The sequence below is a fragment of the Motacilla alba genome, chromosome 2 (genome assembly GCF_015832195.1).
Source record: "Motacilla alba alba isolate MOTALB_02 chromosome 2, Motacilla_alba_V1.0_pri, whole genome shotgun sequence".
Taxonomy (NCBI): Eukaryota; Metazoa; Chordata; class Aves; order Passeriformes; family Motacillidae; genus Motacilla; species Motacilla alba.
The window spans coordinates 139,735,463-139,752,955 of NC_052017.1; the positions used below are offsets into that span (position 1 = coordinate 139,735,463).

Consider the following 17,493-nt stretch of genomic DNA (forward strand, 5'->3'; position numbering starts at 1 on the left):
CAGCCACAAAATCACAGTTACTGTAGGAATTCACACTGGTGTCCCAATGTTCAAAACCAACACTTGCTATTTCTTTATGTTTCCTGGAGGTTTTTTGGGTTTTTTGGAAGCAAGATGCTAAAGACAAATAAACATGTCTATAAGCAAAGCATTTGAATGACTGTGCAGTCATTATAACTGATACCAGGGCAAAGGAATGCAAACTGGCCAGTCTGTGGCTTCATGCCTTCAGCTCCTGTCCCTGTTCTGTTTTTCATTTTGAGCACAGGAAGGGGCCAGTATATGACCATATGCTTATAAAATGCTGGTTACACGTCTTCCAAACACTGTTGTCATAGTAATGATGTGACATGTGTATGTCACATTTTGTCACGCTGTGAATGTACCTGTGTAACTCCAAACCTTACTCTGTTTCCTTCTCCCTCTTCATCACCAGTGATAACAATTGTTTCCAAGGAACTTAATGCATCTGTTCCAAATAAATTGGAAATGTGATTTCATTTCTGTCAGTGCCAGTGGGAATTCATACCCTGGGAAATGTGCGAGGGTATTGCAGGCAAAATGTTAAGCATGTACTCAAACATCATTGATTTTGATCAAGTTAAGACTGCTTTAAAACCTTAGGAGCTATTGCCTCTTTCCAAGCATTGTCTTACTGGGTGGTTCTGAATGAAGGAGAATTGCTCTTCCCTTGCAAGGCCCTAAAGGTGGAATTGAACCTGGAGGGAACAAATAGCAGAAGTTGCTGCTGATACTGCTGTGAAGATTACCTTGGTCATACCTTTTCATTTTCCAAAGATAAGATTCTTTCAGTATGATCTAAAGATTCCTTCAATTTTCAAATGTTGGGAGTGGGTGTTTTTTTCTCTTGTGATTTGTTTTCCTTTATTTTTCTTGTCTTGTAATCATCTTAGCAAGTTAAACAAGGTTTTGAAGTTAACACTACTTTGAGGCAGTGATATCTAGGCCAAAGAGGTTCACACCTCTGTGATGTGAGTGAGTTCTTGTGATTTTTGTGAAGGGGAAGTCTTGTGATGAGAACGTGGGGGAGCACAGCCGAGGTCCAGATTTGATCTCTGTGGCTTTTCCCCTGCGAGCCTTTGGCGAATGAGAGATGAATGCAGGCTCCATATAACCATCTTTAAAATAGATATCCCTTGGGGAGAGTATGGATTAATTAACATTTCAGAGATGCTTTGAGTTTCTTTGGTAAGTGTTGCAGAAATGCAAAAAGGGTTTTTTTCTTGCTAGACACAGGCTGTCTAAAGGACAAATTATAAGGATGTTGGTTTACCTCCTCAGTGCTCTTTTTTCAAATTGAAGACTATTTAACTTCTTTCGTATGCATCAGTATGGTGTTTTACTGCCAATTTAAGCCAAATAAAATACACAGTGTCTGGACAAAGATTGGATTTCATACCTTCACATCATGAGAGCTCATGCTGATAATTTGCCAGTAGCCTCAGGTCTTTGATAGTAATTTGTCAGATGCTATACTGAACCTGATTTTCATCTGTATTTACATAAATGCTTTAATTAAAATTATATGCACCAACCTGAGATATATGAACAGCACTGCCTGTTACTTGTGCACATTATCTGACAATAAAACCCTGCCCTGGCTGCTTCTTGCTGTATGACTTGACAGGGCTATTTGAGGTGTGGACTAGAAACTTGACAGGTCTCTAGTTAAACTCTGCTGCAAACTGAGGAGCGACAGGAAGCTTTCAGGACAAAATTCTGCCTTTATTTTAGCAGCAGAGAAGATCTGAGCAATTTGATTCAAGGGGTCACATTTGGTCTGCATCCAGTCTTGCAGTTGTAAATTTAGGGTAATTTTGTGCACTCACTCAGAATTTCTATTTCCTTGCACACAATGTCTGCTTTGTCACACATCCAAAATGTGAAACTCCAATGAGGACAGTAAATAATTTTTTTAATTCTTCTCCTTGAAGAATAAAATTTTTGAGCACTGTTCATCTTTCAACAGAGCACTACAGAGCTTCCTGAAGGGCAGAGTGCTCTAAGGGATTCTGGGGTACCAGGTGGGGCCCTGGTTGTTTTAGTGGGACATGTGAGAGCATGTGGCTGAGTTTGGATGAAGGCACTGAAGACTGGATGTGTTTTTTGCTTAGACCACACCTTTCATCTGGAAAACACAGCCATATAAATAGAAATGAAATCCAAACAGTGCAGTTTGCCTTGGGACAGTGGAGGATGTTTCAGTTGAGGAAGCTCTGCTGCTTCACAGTTACTCAGAAGTTATCATAATGTTGCAAAGGACAAATGGGAAAGTTATGACTGATTCAACAGATTGCTGTGAAGATCCATGAAGTACAGGCTAAAGATAAAGAGAGCTGTAACTACTTGCCTGGATTTGGAGGGTTGCTGAGCTTTGTTTAAAGGTGTTTACTTATTTTGCTTTATAGGAGATCCTTTAGGGCCAATGTTTCCTTCACTGAGAGGTTGTGTATATGCAGAGGATTGGAATAAAATCCATTTTAATTGTAATAATTACATAACTAAAGGTCCTTTTCAACCCAAACTATTCTATGATTCTGTATAAATTTGAGCATTACCAGTAGGTTTCTCTGGTGACCTCTGGCTGTATTTTCTGTAGTTACTTCTGAATCTCATTTGAGAGAGTCCATTTAGGTTCAGCATATTTGTACATTAACATTCATCCATTAACCTGTTTGCCTGATAGCTCTGTTATAGATGCTAAACTGTCCCCTGTGAGACAGGTGGCCCAAAGCTGTTTATTGAAGTCCACGTGAAAGAGCAGAGGAACAAAAGCATCTGCGTTTGTGGCAAAGTGCCCTAAATATTTAAATGAGGAGGTGTTAGTAAGCAGAGCTGGCTGGATTGCATGGTTGAGGTTGTCAGTGCAGGGTGATGGTGTTGAGGGAAGCTGGAGCCCGTGCCCCTCCCATGGGCATTGGAGTGCCACAGCCCTGAGCCTGGCACAGAAAGGGCAGCCAGCAGTGGTGGCCTAGGTGATACCTGCAGGACACCATCTGCCACAGCTGGGGTCTGCACTTTGCACTGCTGGGATGTGGTGGGCTCAGTCAAAGCCAGATTTGCAACCTTGCCTGAATTCAAAGTGACGTAAGTAAATCCAAACTATTAGTATCGCTTTGCTTCGTCCACATTAAAGGATGACAACATCCTATTCATTTTGGCATGGGGGTGCTCTGATGCTCGAGAGGAGGGCGGGGAAGGCAGTGGCAGGGAAGCAGCCCTTGTTCCCCTGTTGTGAGCGGGGGGATGTTGCTGGTTACTCAGTGGCTCTATGGCCGCTGAGTGGAGCGCAGGGCCCGGCAGCGCTCGGCTCCTCTGGGCTGATGAAGCTTTTTCAGTGTGAGGCAAGCACATGAATGAGAGGGCTTGGGATGTGACACACAGGGGAAAACCTTTCCCCCAGGGAAAGTGGCCTGTTGGGAAGGGAGGTCACTGCTCTGCAGCTGTCTTCTCTGACATTTTGGATATCCATTGGCCAGCTGTCCCGGCTCAGCCCTCCGCTTTCCCCTCAGACATCTGCACCGCGTCTCCCAGCAAGGGATGAAGCAGGATGGTGGCTGGTTCAGCAGCCCTGGAAAAGTGTGGATTACAACCTGACTTTAACTCTGAAGCAGCTGCTGGCTTGAATTTGGACTGACGTCCAAGGTGTGGATACCTCTGCTCGTGCCCACTTTGGTACCTCAGGCTTTCCCAAGGGGAGCTTTAGGTGTGTTGTGAGGTGGGAGAGCAAGGAAGAGGGTCCAGGAAGCAGTCCTGAATTTGGAGAAGGTTTCTTTCATAAATCATCATGTCTGTTTGATTTTAAAAGTCTGCACTAATGCTACAGGTCTAGTGAGTGCTGCAATCCAGCCTTTAATCAGCCTGTGCGTATTTTAAGAATTGTGCCGACTGTTGCTGCCTCAGAGATACCTGGAGATTTGGTGGAGAGAAGCCTGTCCTAGTTTCTCAGGGTAGCCAGCAAGGCGTGCTCATTTCCCAATTTAACGTGAGCCTCCTCAGTCTTATTTTCAAAGCATTTTCTTTGAAAGATTGCAAAGCTCCAAGCAACCAGTTAATGCATGGGGGAAGAGAGAAGACATAGTGTAACAGAGCAATAATTCCTGCAACTAGAAGTATATTAATAACTGCACTTGGGCCATGGATGGAGTACAGCAGGATGGGGTTCTGGAAGCAGGGCCATCCTTGGGCAAAGGGATATCCAGCCCTGCTGCAGAGAGGGCAGCTCACTTGTCTGCAGCTCTTTGGTTATAGATGTGCAATGCTGGAGGCAGCATCCAGCAGCTTCGTGCAGGACTGACAAGGTTCCTAACGACAAGGCTTAATGGGGTAAAATCATGGCAAGAAAGTGTTGGGGTTTAATCATTTGTGTATCAGAAATCAGTTAGGCTGGGGGTTCTGTATGGGTCACACAGTGGGTGTGATGGAAATGATTACTCATCTTTCCTTCTGAGCTCTCCAGACTGGGAAAAGTGAGTATAAAAAGGTTGATGGATCTGTTCAGACAATCCTCTGGATCTTGAGCATGCCAGACAAGTGTCCCAGAGCCAGGGAATAAATACTTATCTTAGACCCCTCTTGAGCTCTGACTTGGAAGTTCCCATGTGCCCAGATCCCTGTGAAACAAGGTTTTGTCAAAGCAGGCACCCAAATTCCTGCAGAAGCACGTTTGATAATCAGGCTCTTGGACAATGTGGTGGAGTTCCCAGCATCACACCACCATGAAAATATGCAAAAAGTTTCTCTCAGAAGTAAAAGCATTCCATTCTGGAAAAGCACTTGAGAGACAGTTCATTATCTCTTTATTGTCACCAACCTAATTGAAATTCCCAACTACTTTATTATATTCTGCTGTCATCTGAAGTTGTAAGCAAATTTTCTGAATTGTCCATGCTAGGAAGTGTCACCTTTTGGTAGGAGTCCTCCGAGAAGGGTCCTTCCTCCATCTACCATGTGTGTGTACAGGTGAAGTTGATACAGATCTTCAGGATGTCTGCAATAAGTCATCTCCTCCTAATACAGGATGTCACCTGAGGCCAGTTCTTACTTATTACTTCTATTTCAGAGCACCTCACGACACACATCGGTTGATGAAACAACATAAAGCAAAGCTGGAGGCTGTGCCAAATAGTTCATAGCCATGGAGGAAAACTTGGCAGAGGAGCAGAGAAAGGAAGGGAGGAATTAATGCTAAAACATGTGTCTCAGTGGTTTTGATGTGTTTGTTTCATGTTAGCTTTCTTAGATGTTGTCAGCTGTTGCTAAGTTTTGTACACCTAACAGCAAAGATGGTATTAATGGTATTAATGAAAATAGACCCAGTATGGCAAGAGGGCATTTACTGAATTTAGAAGTCGATCCAGATGCCCTTTCACTGTTAGATGGATTTTATTAGAAAAAAATCTACCTTTTTGATTTGGAATCACCCAACAAAACCAGTCCTTGGCTGAGATGGATGTTTGACTTGAGTTCTGACGTTCTCTTTTTCTTCTTTTTAAACTAAAAAAAACCCTTAACTTTAAAAAAATGATACAGTATTTGCAGAATCAATAGAAAAGCTGACCCAGATAAAAGTGCGCAAAAATTGGTTTCATGCCCTAGAACTTGTCCTGCATGCTTTTTGATGCAATGTATCTGATCCTTCAAAAAGGAGGTAACATACAGTGATCTCAGTAGCTTTGAAGAATTGTTCTGGAAAGAATAACAAGGGGTACTGGAGAAAGGGGTGTGCACTTGTCTGGTTTTCTCCCCCTCATTAAATATATCATGAGACAGAAGAAATTTAATGTCATGTTGCTGGTTATGTGGAAGGATAGGATACATTTTGTATTAAATCTGATTTTGTCTGATTTTTAAAAGGTAAAAGTGCATTTTTCCTGAGCAGTCTTCACAGCAGGATGTGAATTGCACTTTATCTCCTTGGTTCAAACCTGCTTTTGCTGGAGTGAGTGGCAAAGGTGTATCCAAGTAGTAGCATGGTTCTCTCTCAGAAATGTGAATATATCCTCGATCCTGAATGGGGTAGAAAGCTGTAAAAAGTATCTGGTGCTCCAGATGTATTCCAGCAGAATCATAGAATGGTTTGGGTTGGAAGGGACTTGTGTCATTCCAACTCCCCTGCCATGGGCAGGGTCAGCTCTCGCTAGAGCAGGCTGCTCAGAGTCCTGTGCAGCCTGACCTTGAATGCTTCCCAGGATGGGGCAACCACAGCTTCTCTGAGCAACCTGTGGCAGTCTCACCACCCTCACAGTAAAGAATTTCTTCATAATATCTAACCTAAACCTATTCTCCTTCAATTTGAACCCATTATCCCTTGTCATGGCACTGCATGCCCTTGTAAATATTCTTGACCCATCTTTCCTGTAAGTTCTCTTCAGGTACTGGAAGGCTGCAATTAGGTCACCCTGAAGCCTTCTCTTCTCCAGGCTGAACAATCCCAATTCACTCATCCTTTCCTCAAAGGAGAGGTGCTCCATCCTTCTAATCATCTTTGTGACATCTTCTGGACTTGCTCCAACAGGTTGATGCCCTTCCTGTGTTGAGGGCCCCGGAGCTGGGCACAGCCCTGTAGGGGGGTCTCACCAGAGCAGAATAGAATGGCAGAATTACTCCCCTCAACCTGCTGCCCATGGGGCTTTTGATGCAGCCCAGGATGTTTGTCTTTTTGGGCTACATTGCTGGAACATGCCCAGCTCTCATCCAGCAGCACCCCCAGGTCTCAGCACGGCTGCTCTCGGTCTGTTCCTCCCCCAGCCTGGATTGGTACCAAGGGTCACCCTCACCCAGGTACAGCATCTTGCACTTGGTCTTGTTAAACCTTATGAGATTCCCGTGGGCCCACTTCTCAAACTAAGGCAGATCCAAACTTTAATTTTATTCCAATGCAGCACAGATCTGGAGGAATCACACGTTCAGTGAACCTCTGTTGCTTTGGTTTCCAAAACCATCCCAGGGTGTTGAGGGTTGTGTACCCAGACACAACAAATTAGTGTTCAATGCAGACATCAGTGCAGTGAAGGTGATAAATTGATAGGATAAATCTGTGAGACAGCAAGACTGACAGGCTGTAGGAGACTTTCATTATATCCCTTTGTATTCTTGGCCTTAAAAGTTAAAGTCTAGCTGGAGGGGAAGGATGGGCCCAGAGTCACTGATTCTTAACAGAATAAGCAGACACATTGCCCGGGCTGTGTTGCCTATCCCCAGGATAGGGAGAAAAGGCCACAAAAGCAGCTGCTTTGTGGGGATTTCCACAACTCTTCCCAGTCTTTGGGATCAGTCACTTTTTTGAACGTGTCAGTGTATGCAGACTTTTTCCCCTTGTGGCTCCATTTACTGGAGCATGGGGATACTGAAGAGACAGGGCTGGGGCTGTGCAGCTGGGGGAAGTGCAGCGGGCAGGAACATGCCCTGGGAGATGCTCCCATCAAACAGGACCTCCAGGAGTTTGCAGTGAGGAGAGCAGCTGAAGCTCAGGACCAAGCAGGAACATACAGCAACATATAAGGGACCCTGGGCAATCTTTCCTACAGTCTGTGGCTCTGTGGTTACTTGTAGCTGAACTCAGGTAACTCTCGCTGAACTTTCCAAGTATAGGGGCATGGGCGCTCTTACTGAAAACAAGAGACTCAATAACACCTAACTGTGCTGGTCTTCATGAGCAAATGAAACACAAACACAATTATTTGAGAGGAGCAAAGTGATCTTTTGCTTTATGTTTATGTCCTGTGCTCATTTTATTTCTTGCACCACTTTTGCACCAATGGCTGCTGTGTTTGGCAGGAATTTGCAAATACATTGGTGCTTTACAGACAAAAGTAGGAATGGTCTAAACAGCTGGAAAAGGGAAACCCCTTCCTCTTGCATTTATTTTTATGGCAACAAAATCTAGTCACTGTCTGGTCTTGATCAGTCTTGGTTTTTTCCCTTTTTTTTTCTTTTCAGCTTGAGGGTTGAGGGAAACAAAAGAGGGAGTGAATAAAGAGCAGGGGAAAAGAGTGATTGCTGCTGGGCTCTGTCATGTGGGGAGGAAATCAGGCTGAAACTGGAGAGACCAGGCCAGACCTAACAGTCATACTGGGAGGCCTTGAATTGTGTCACTGACAGTGGATCTGAGCAGTGACAATAGCTGGTGATGTTTCTGGCTGCAGTCTAGCATTATCCGTATGTGAAGTTGTGCTGATGGGCTGCCGCTCACAACACTTTCCCCACCTGCCTGCTCTTACAGGAAGACTCAAATGATGACCCCTGTCCTTCCCAAATTGGCACATCCATTTAGATCGTGGGGACTGATGTGGGGTAGGGTGTTTTTCTGTTGTGTTCACTTCAATTCTCTCTTTTTTTTTCTGAGCGCTTTTCCTAGTCTGAACACCGCTGTTGCTATGAGCTTGGGTATTTGGTGGGTAGTGGAAGGAGTGTGTGATTTTTGGCTCTTCCCCAGTGTACAACTTCACGCCACATATCTCCATCGAATGGAGATACCTCCATGTATGGCACCTGGATGGATCTGAGCACTGACTGCAACGCTACAGGCGTGGAGAAGAGTGGCTGGAAGGTTGCCCAGAGGAAAAGGACCTGGGGGTGCAGGTTGACAGTGGCTGAACATGAGCCAGTGTGTGCCCAGGTGGCCAAAAAGGCCAGTGGCATCCTAGCCTGGATCAGAAACACTGTGGCCAGCAGGACCAGGGCAGGGATTGTCCCCCTGTACTCAGCACTGATGAGGCCACACCTTGAATCCTGTGTCCAGTTCTGAGCCCCTCAACTTGAAGAAAGACAGTAAGGTGCTGGAGATTGTCCAGAGAAGGGCCATGGAGCTGGGGAAGGGGCTGGAGCACAGGTCTGATGAGGAGCAGCTGAGGGAGCTGGGGGTGTTTAACCTGGAGAAAAGGAGGCTCAGGGGAGACCTTGTCACTCTCTACATCTCCCTGAAAGAAGGCTGCAGCCAGGTGGGGTTGCTCTCTTCTCCCAGGTAACAGTGACAGGATGAGAGGAAGTGGCCTCAAGTTGCACCGGGGGAGATTTAGATTGGATATTAGCAAACAGTTTTTCTGTTAGCAAACAGAAAGGCTGTCCAGTGAAGTCACCATCCCTGGAGGTATTTAAAAGACTTGTAGATGTGGTACCTAGGGAAGTGGTTTAGTGGTCGACTTGGCATAAAGGTTCTTTCCAACGTAAATGATTCTGTGACTAAATAAGGGGGCATCCCATGGTGTTGAAAATTAATTAGCAGATTAACAGTCCACAGCTTGGTTGTTCAAAAACAAAAAGTTATTGCTGTACATACGTTGGGCAGAAAAAGTGTCCAGCAGCAGTGCAGCAACCACTGTGTTGGAAAACAGTTCTCAGTCATGGCCCTGGCAGAGGAGGGGTGCAACTACTGTTTTCCAACACCTTCATTACTATGGGCATGTAGGTAACTAACCAGAGGGTGACGGTCTGAAATGCAAGGGTTAAGAGGAATAATGTGAAATAGTTTAGCCTTACTAAAAGCCAGATAAACTAATAATGAACTATTTTTTGTAGCCAGAACCCTACAGGACATCACTTTCTCTCTCTGGCTGAATTTTCTTATGCAATCAAACATTCTTCTCCTTGCTCTAAACCCCTTGCTGCTAATTTAAAATGGTATGAGACTGAGCTTTCTCACCCTTCAAGAAAACACTTCGATTTGTTGAAGGAAGTTAGGAACAGTTAAGGAGATAGGAAAGAAAGTAATATACCTTTCTGTGTGCTGATATCTGCAACTGGGGGATGTGTTGAAAAGCAAATATAATCTGCTTTGAGCAGTGCTTTCCCATTCTCTTTCATTCTGGTTCAATGCTCTGATTCCCTGTGAACTAGACTTGGCATTGGAAAGTGAGGTGCAGAAAGGCTGTAGGACCTCAGTGAGGAAGTGGGTGGTCACCTCCCCGTGCTGGGGCTGTGGGGTTAATATTGTTGTTCATTTGCAAATTTTTCAAGAGGGCACTTGAGATGAGAAGTGGCAGGACGGTTGTCTGTCTGTCTATCTGTCTGTCTGTTCAGTGCCAGGGAAGCCAGGCCCAGACCCTTGCCAGCCCCTGTCTCATCCTGTAGCCAAGGCCAACTGCAGCTGCTGCCAGCAGCCACACCACTTCATACCAGCTTCAGCAGAACTATGGATGGGCACAGCCTGGCCCTGAGCAGCCTGTGCCCGAGGAACTGGAGCAGTCCCCTGGGGTTGGCGGTCAGGCAAAGGTGGCCTCCATGGCTGCCCAGGCTGCCTGGCTCAGCCATCTGCTTCTCCCTAGAGGAATGTGAGATCAGTTTCAACCTGGCAGGGAAGAACATGTTTTCTGAAATCTATTAAATCTCTCAGAGAATAGTTTTTGGGACAGTGCTACACAGTGAAAATGTGCCTAAAACTATGAAATTCTTCCCTTTTTATTTTTTTTTTAAGACAGCTAATTTGGTTTTTGATCTTATTTACTCTTTATTTTGCTGTTGTTTTCTCTTTGCTTATTTTTATGCTTTGTAATATTTTCAAAAGCAGCTGTTCATATCAGAAGGCATTGCAAAGAGGGATTTGGTCTATCCCTGTAGTTTATAGAAATTTTCCACGAGGAAGCTAAAGCTGGAGAGCTGCAGCATGGTGCAGCCTTGGATTGACTGTCTGGGAGCTTTTGCTCACAGATCCCTGAAAATTGTGCAGCATGGATAAGGAAGGACCTTCAGAAGTGGTCGTCACACTAGTGAGGTGGATAAGATGACTCTTGGGATGGGCCTCCTGCTCTGTGTTTTCCAGGTCAGCATTGGTGGCTTTCCAGGGGAGCTCAGGGGCTGCCAGCAGCAGCTGGTGTGGGGTGGAAATACCCCTCTCTTCTGAAGCTTTGTTCAAAAGGCTGGAGAAGGACAGCTGAGGGCCAAGTGGGACAGGAACAAGACCTCTGGGGATGAAGTACTGTGGGAGATACCCTGTGGTTTGTCCAAGCATCACTGTCTGCACCGTGTGTGTGCACTTATTCAGAGACCTCAGAGCACTTTGGGGGTTTTTTATGGCTTTTTCACTGCATATTTAGGGTTTTGATGTAGACTTTCAGTTGTATTTTGTCCATTGTAGGGATGGGGGCAGGGATGGGTTAATTTTAATAGCTTTAGGAAAAGGTGTTGAAGGCAAGGAGGCTCATGAGCGTGTTAGTCCATGGTGCTGTGCTCTGCCAGATTTGGTGGGTGCTTAACAAGGCCTGGACCAGCAGCCAGGAGCTGTTGGGGCTCTTGGGATCTGTTGGGATAACTGTGATTTTCAGTGTGTGGAGAGAGACGACTTTCAAGAACATTTGTATCTGCTAATCATGCTGTAATAACAGTCTGCAGTCGAGAGGCTGCAAACCCCCCATTTGCTGCACAGCTGTGCATGTTTAATTCGATAGAAGGCATTGCGAGTCTGCTGTTAGAGGTAATTCAGATCGCTAAGGTGGTAATTTTGATCATGGTGTTTTTTAGGGAAATACAGGTGTAGGCTACACTGAAAAGTTAATAAATGCCTAGTATGATACAAACACCAGAGAGCGAGGAGCAGGGGCATGGTGGGTGAGTGCCAGTGCCCCACCCTGCGTGTATTTTAAATTGCTGTATTCCTGCCTCGCTGAGCCAGCAGCAAAGGAAAGCAACATCCTGGGCACATCAGCTTAATGAAGGAGGTTTTTCCTGACTATTGCCTGTACCACTAGTTTGGGGCATTGGGGCAGTCAGGCCGTTTGATGGATCAGCAGTGCTGTGGGGAGAACACCAGAGCTGGTGGAGCTGTGGAGAGCTGGCATGACCTGCTCCACGGGGTTGCTTTTGGCTGACCCCAGGATTTAAACCACCCAGCTGGCACCTTCAGGGAGAGAAGTCGAGAGGAGTGTGAGGTTTATTTTCCTTCATCTCAAGCACGGCCTGGGAAAGCAAGTGCTTTCAGGGCTTCCAATTCAGTTTTTCTCTGTAAAATAGGCTTTTGCAAAATTGATAATTTCTGTAGGTTGAGAGAGTCTCAAAGGAACTTTTCTGTCAAGCATCTAAAAAGTACCATTATTTCTCTTCCCTGTCGTAACAGCAGCTCAAGATTTGCCTTTTAGCTCTCTGAAGATATCTCAGCAATCTCTCTTTTTTGTAAAAAACTCCATGGTGAATAAAGCAAAATAATCCCATTTTCAGGTGGTTTGTGCTGTAGTGTTTGGGTTGCAGAAACCATGCGGAGTGCTGGTGTTTATAAAGTATGTAAAAGCTGTTTTGTTTATTTTGTTTTGTTTTGCCATGAGATGTTTTTTTGGAAGGAATCTAGAATGATGAAGCAGCTGGTGGCTGAGTCTCCTGCTCAGTGTGCAGAGAATGAAGATTGGCTGGGATAGCTGGAGTTACTCACTGCATGCTGTGGGCCATGTAAACACACAAACAGGCAATTCCTGTCAACCAGGAGGTGTGTGGTAACTCAGAAAGCACCATTTACTGTTCTGTACATGTACTCACATGACAGCCCAGGGAGCCAGCAGATACAGATCTCCCAAGCTCTTGTCCATGACTCTGTGGGTGTTGGTGTGGCACAGCTCATGTGGGTGAAATGGTGATGGCTGTATGAATGCCTCCTGTGCAGAGGGGAGATCTGGTCTGAATTTGCCTGATCCCAGCATTGTGATGCATTCCAGGAAGATGGTGTTTTCATGGCAAGGAAAGCTGCTTCTCCTGCCTTGTGCTGCCTTGGAGCAAGCATGTCCCCATGGGAGGCTGCTCAAGAGCTGCCTACAGCAGGGATGCTCAAGACAAGCAAACTCAAACAAGAGTTTTCAATAGTAATTACCTACCTGTTGAAAAAAAAGTTGATGTTTCTATATGAAACATGTTTGTGACTCCTTCATTTCACTGTTGCCTAACTCCAAGCATTCAAAAGCAGTAGCAGATCTCCCAGAAGTGTGAAATAATTTGAAAGATCTGAAATATGTATGTGAGTGTATATATATATACACACACACATATATTACCAACTTGTTTCTGGGCTGTGTTATTAAACCCAAGTCATATTCTCATAGCCACGAGGGGCAGAAACTTTTTGTGTACTTCTGAAGAGGATCGTGCAGAATGATTATGACAGCAAGGGATTGGATGGAATAACCCTGAAGATTTCTTTCTGCTTTATGTTTCCAAAAGTGGAGAACATCCTTGCAGAAGCTTCACCAGCTGGGTCTTTAGGAGAAGTACCAAAAATTGTGAGGGTCAATATACAGTCCCAACAAGCAACACCACCATACACATATGCATTTATTTTACTTAACATTCTAAGCAGAGGTTTGAGATCAAGGAAGGACAGGACTGTGTTGGACTGTAGGTGATTTTCTTGTTCTTTAGGAGTGTTTTATTCATAGGTTTGGATTTAGTTCTGTTGGCAAGCTGTAGGGTCACTTTTGTGTGTTGGACACAGCACTGAAAAAGCAGGATTTCAGATAGCAGTTTTAATAAAATATAACTGGACTAAACCCATGAAATACAGAAACAGCTTCATCCTAATCCTACCATGCGAGAAAGGAGAATTTGACCCAAAAGAGGAAGGAAGAGCAGCAGAAGGTGGCCTGCTGGGTCCCAAAGCGTTGGAGGTATAAATAGCACAAAATCTGCAGCTATCCCATGTGTTTTATTTCTCTTTTACAATTCAGTGAAACTAGCATTTTTTTGCCTTACTCTTAGATGGAGCAAAGCGGGAAGCAGTTTCCCTTTTATCTGTGAATAAACATGCAGCTTTTTCTAGCCTAAGCTCTTAAAATATGGTCATGGTTGTGTAATAGCTTCTGGCTTCCCAGCTCCTCCAGTAGCCAGCGTGCTCCTTCAGGAAATCAAGTCATATCTTCCTTTGAAAAGATCCAAAAAAATATCAACCTAACCTGCTGGAAGCAGAAAAAGACTCCAAGTGGTGTCTTTTGGGTTTGTCAGACGACCTTCCTCGGGCCAGGTAACAGGAGTCTGGAGTTTCAAACCCAAATACTTGAGCTGAGCTGAAAGTGCAGGTTGTGCTCACAGTCCTACTGAGGCAATCAATAAGCTTCTGCCTCTTTTTCTGGGGGGCTTGTGGGGTGGTTTTCTGTTTGTGTTTCTTTTCCTCAGAGCAGTCCCTTGGATGTTTATTATCTCTTTAGCCATTCTTGCAGACCTGCAGGCACTGTGTTTCTTAGGTGTGTATACAGCCACTGCCAAAGGGGAATATTTTTCTATTCAGTTCTGCTCTTGCAGCTGCTGAAGCAAAACCTTCCTCTCCTGTTTTTTTAGGGGAAAAAAAATAAAAAGAAAAGCCTGCTTTAGCTTTGGGAGACAGCAGGTCTCCCTCCTCCTCCCTTTTAGGAGGAGAAGGACACTTTTGATGGCATTTTGTAGAAGTTCCCAATAGCCAGAGAGTTTGTTCTGGAGCACGGCAGCTGCAGCAGATGTTTTGTGGGTATTTCCAGTGCAAATCTCAGTGGTGGTATCTCAGGATATCAGTGTGAGCGCTCTCCACTGTCTGCTTGGCCTAAGAAATGTGGATTTTTTTTCTCCTGAGAGGCTCCCAAGGTACATTATGTTACTGTAAAAGGGCTGGAGGACCAAATCTTTCAAATTACTTGTCAGTGGTGGTCAGTGAAAAAGGGGATTGCTGGAATTCCTGCTGGCATTCCTGGTGCTGGTGAAAAAACTAAATTACCAATCACAAAGGGGAAGAGATGGCTGCTATTCTCTTTTATTTTTCTCCCTGATTTACATGGTTTTTTCCACTTTTGTAGGTATCAGAAGTACTGTTCATCTTCAGAGAGATTCCCAGGATGTAAGAAATCAAGTGCTGTGAGTGAGTAGCTTTTTCTTTCCATTTTCCTTTACATGAGAAATCCAAGCTTGCCCAAACAGAAGGAGAATCTTCAAATTTTTTTCTTTTAAAGACATTTCAAGAAATGTTTACAGCAAGCACATCCAGTCTTTTGGAACTAGTTGAGTGCCTTTGGCACCTCTTTGCAGCCCACAAAATAAAGTCAGCATTGTATTATCACATAGGCTGAATAATTATCTCACTACAGATACAAACCACATGAATGCATTTAACTCAGAATATGGTTAGCAGAATGGACCATTAGCACCATCTGAAGCTTGTTTGTTGTTTCCAAGCTTTACCAGCTGTGGAAAGACAAAATCTTGCTGAAGAGTTGAGGCATTCCTTGGGAAGTGTGCTTGTATCTTTTGCAATGGAAAAAGAGCACAGATTGGTTGTGATGTTGTTTCTGTGTGTATGGACAACACCACAGCCTTGTCATCACAATAGGAAACTATCCAATATTTGGGTCGTCCCTGATGTGATAAAATAGCTTTGAAGGAAGTTTTATGTCACAGGACACACTTGCACACTTGCTTCAAAGCACCTTAGCCAGGAGCTTCTGTATATATTTTAAAAAAACCACCTGAAAATGTGTATTTGAAGAGCAGCTGCCCTATGACCTTTCCCTATGCATTGCTGAAAGGTGTGGGCTGGGATTTCCCAGCAGCTGTGGCTGGTCTGCAGCTCTCCAGGTGGGCCAGCCAGTGCTGTTCTAAAGGAACCTCAGGAGATGCTGGTTGGAGCCTTTGGCTGGGTACCTGGCACAGTGTGGGCTCCTGAGGCAGCTGCTCTGCTCTGAGGCTGGATAACAGGGCTAAAGTTTGGATGCTGTTGTTCTGGGCTTCTTTACTTTCTGTAAGTAAATTTTATTAGCAGAGGGGTAGAATAAGGGGTTTTTTTGAGGCTTTTATAATCAGCTCAGCTTTTGTTTTTACCCTCTTCTGTGGTAATGGCAATCTGTGGTTACTTGGACATCAGCAGAGCTTTGTTTCTATTTTCATTTTGGTGGCTTAAGCCTGTTTTCTGTTGCAACAACAAAAATCTATTTGGGCTACAGCAGAATAAAACCCCAAATTGAAATCAGCCTGAAAAAGAAAGGCTACTTTTGTTAAAGGAGAGAAACTGAGTCCATCCATGTTTGGTAAAGGTGTAGTGAGAATTCCCTAATAAACACCTATCAAGCATTCAGAAACTGGTAAGCAAAAAAATTGAATCCTTCTTTCAGCCTTTTCTGAAGGTTACTGGCAATGAGTGCAGTAACTGGAGAAAAAAGGGGTGTGAAATGATGACTGTTTTGTATTGATCTCCCTCAGTAAGGTCCATGGTTCATATTCTTCCTTTGAATCACAAATGTTTTCTTCTAACTCCTTGGTGTTTGGACTGCCACACAAGACCTGCTAATTGAGCTGTGGGGTTTATTTTTTGTGAGTCACTTACAGAGCATTGCACAGGGAGGGCTCTGGCCTCTGGTTTTTTTTTTACAGCTGTGTTGGATTCAGAGTGATGAACAGATACTAATCAAAGTGAAAAAAAAATTCAGCAGAAGTGTGTTTTGTATATATTGTTTCTCTCAAAGTATATTGACATCCTAGAAAAGCTCTTTGCTCATCTCAGAACCAAAACTTGATTGTTTTTGTGTTAAGTAATCTGGGAATCACTTTCTCAGTTCCTAATGAATCTGCGTCCTAATGCACCCCTGTGGTGGCTGGTTCTGCAAAGGGGTAGAGCATGGGGACCTGCTCTTCAGGGAAGGACTTGCTGGTCCCGCATAGATGTGTCTGTGTCACTAAATTAAAGTAAAACAGCAGTGCTGATACAGGCATGTAATCCACAGGTGCCTCTGATATATTATAGCTGTGTTGAGAGGATGAGAGATAAAGCCAATGGTGGCCTCCTTGGGAGCTCCCCAGGCAGCTGGTGTCTGGTCTCAGATGGCTCTGAAATCACTGCAGCAAGATCCAGTCACAGCTCAGCAGTGGAAGGAGACTGGAAGTTCCCATTTGCCTGTCTTCTCCCACTCTGGCTGCATGACAGGAGCTGGGGAACATGAGATGGCTGCGGTGGGACAGTGCTGACTGAGAAACCTCCTGCTCAGAAGCTCAGAAAAACCCAGAGCTTTAGAAGAATTTGGCTCCTCTATGTCTGTTTTCTCTGTCCTCTTGCAGTATTGCCCTGCAAAGTGTTTTAGTTGCTCTTTGAGGGAACTGATGGAGAGAAGGAAAAATTGAGTTTCTTGTAATTTCCCTTTCTCTGTTTGACTGCTAGCAGCTGGAGGTGAAACTTGCCAGTGGCTGCTTCCAGAGGTGCCTGTCCCCTGTGAGGGGTGGCAGTGTGGCTGTCAACAGGGGCTTGGGGTGGCTCTGACTGACTCCCTTGCAGAGGGGCCTTGACCGAGAGCTGTGTTATGAGCTGTTAGGGAAGGTTTGGGAAGCTCCTGCCGCTTCCAGTGGGCCTGGGGATATTTATGAACAAGCTGTGAGTGGGGGTTGCTTCACCCATTAGGCTTTAGTTCACCATCCCTTTGTAAGGCAGCATCTCTGTCCTGCTGTTCAAAAGCAATACCCACTTTATTATGGGCAGAATTCAGCTGATGGAGTTCTGTTCTCTGCAAGGCAGAGCCGTCGTTTGGTGGGGAACCAAGCCCTGGGAGGATG

The 17,493-nt window shown here is 44.7% G+C and overlaps 1 protein-coding gene across 2 annotated transcripts in view; it reads left to right on the plus strand.

Moving 5' to 3' along the window:
- The window catches only part of ZHX2 (zinc fingers and homeoboxes 2), a 76,062-nt gene that overhangs the window by 16,270 nt on the left and 42,299 nt on the right, over positions 1–17,493 (plus strand). Inside the window, exon 2 of one of the 2 annotated variants that reach the window (XM_038129739.1) lies at positions 14,757–14,814. The gene's annotated coding sequence lies outside the window, so the exon portion shown is untranslated. Of the gene's footprint in view, positions 1–14,756; positions 14,819–17,493 lie in introns of both variants that reach the window. The other variant, XM_038129738.1, reaches the window with a different exon arrangement.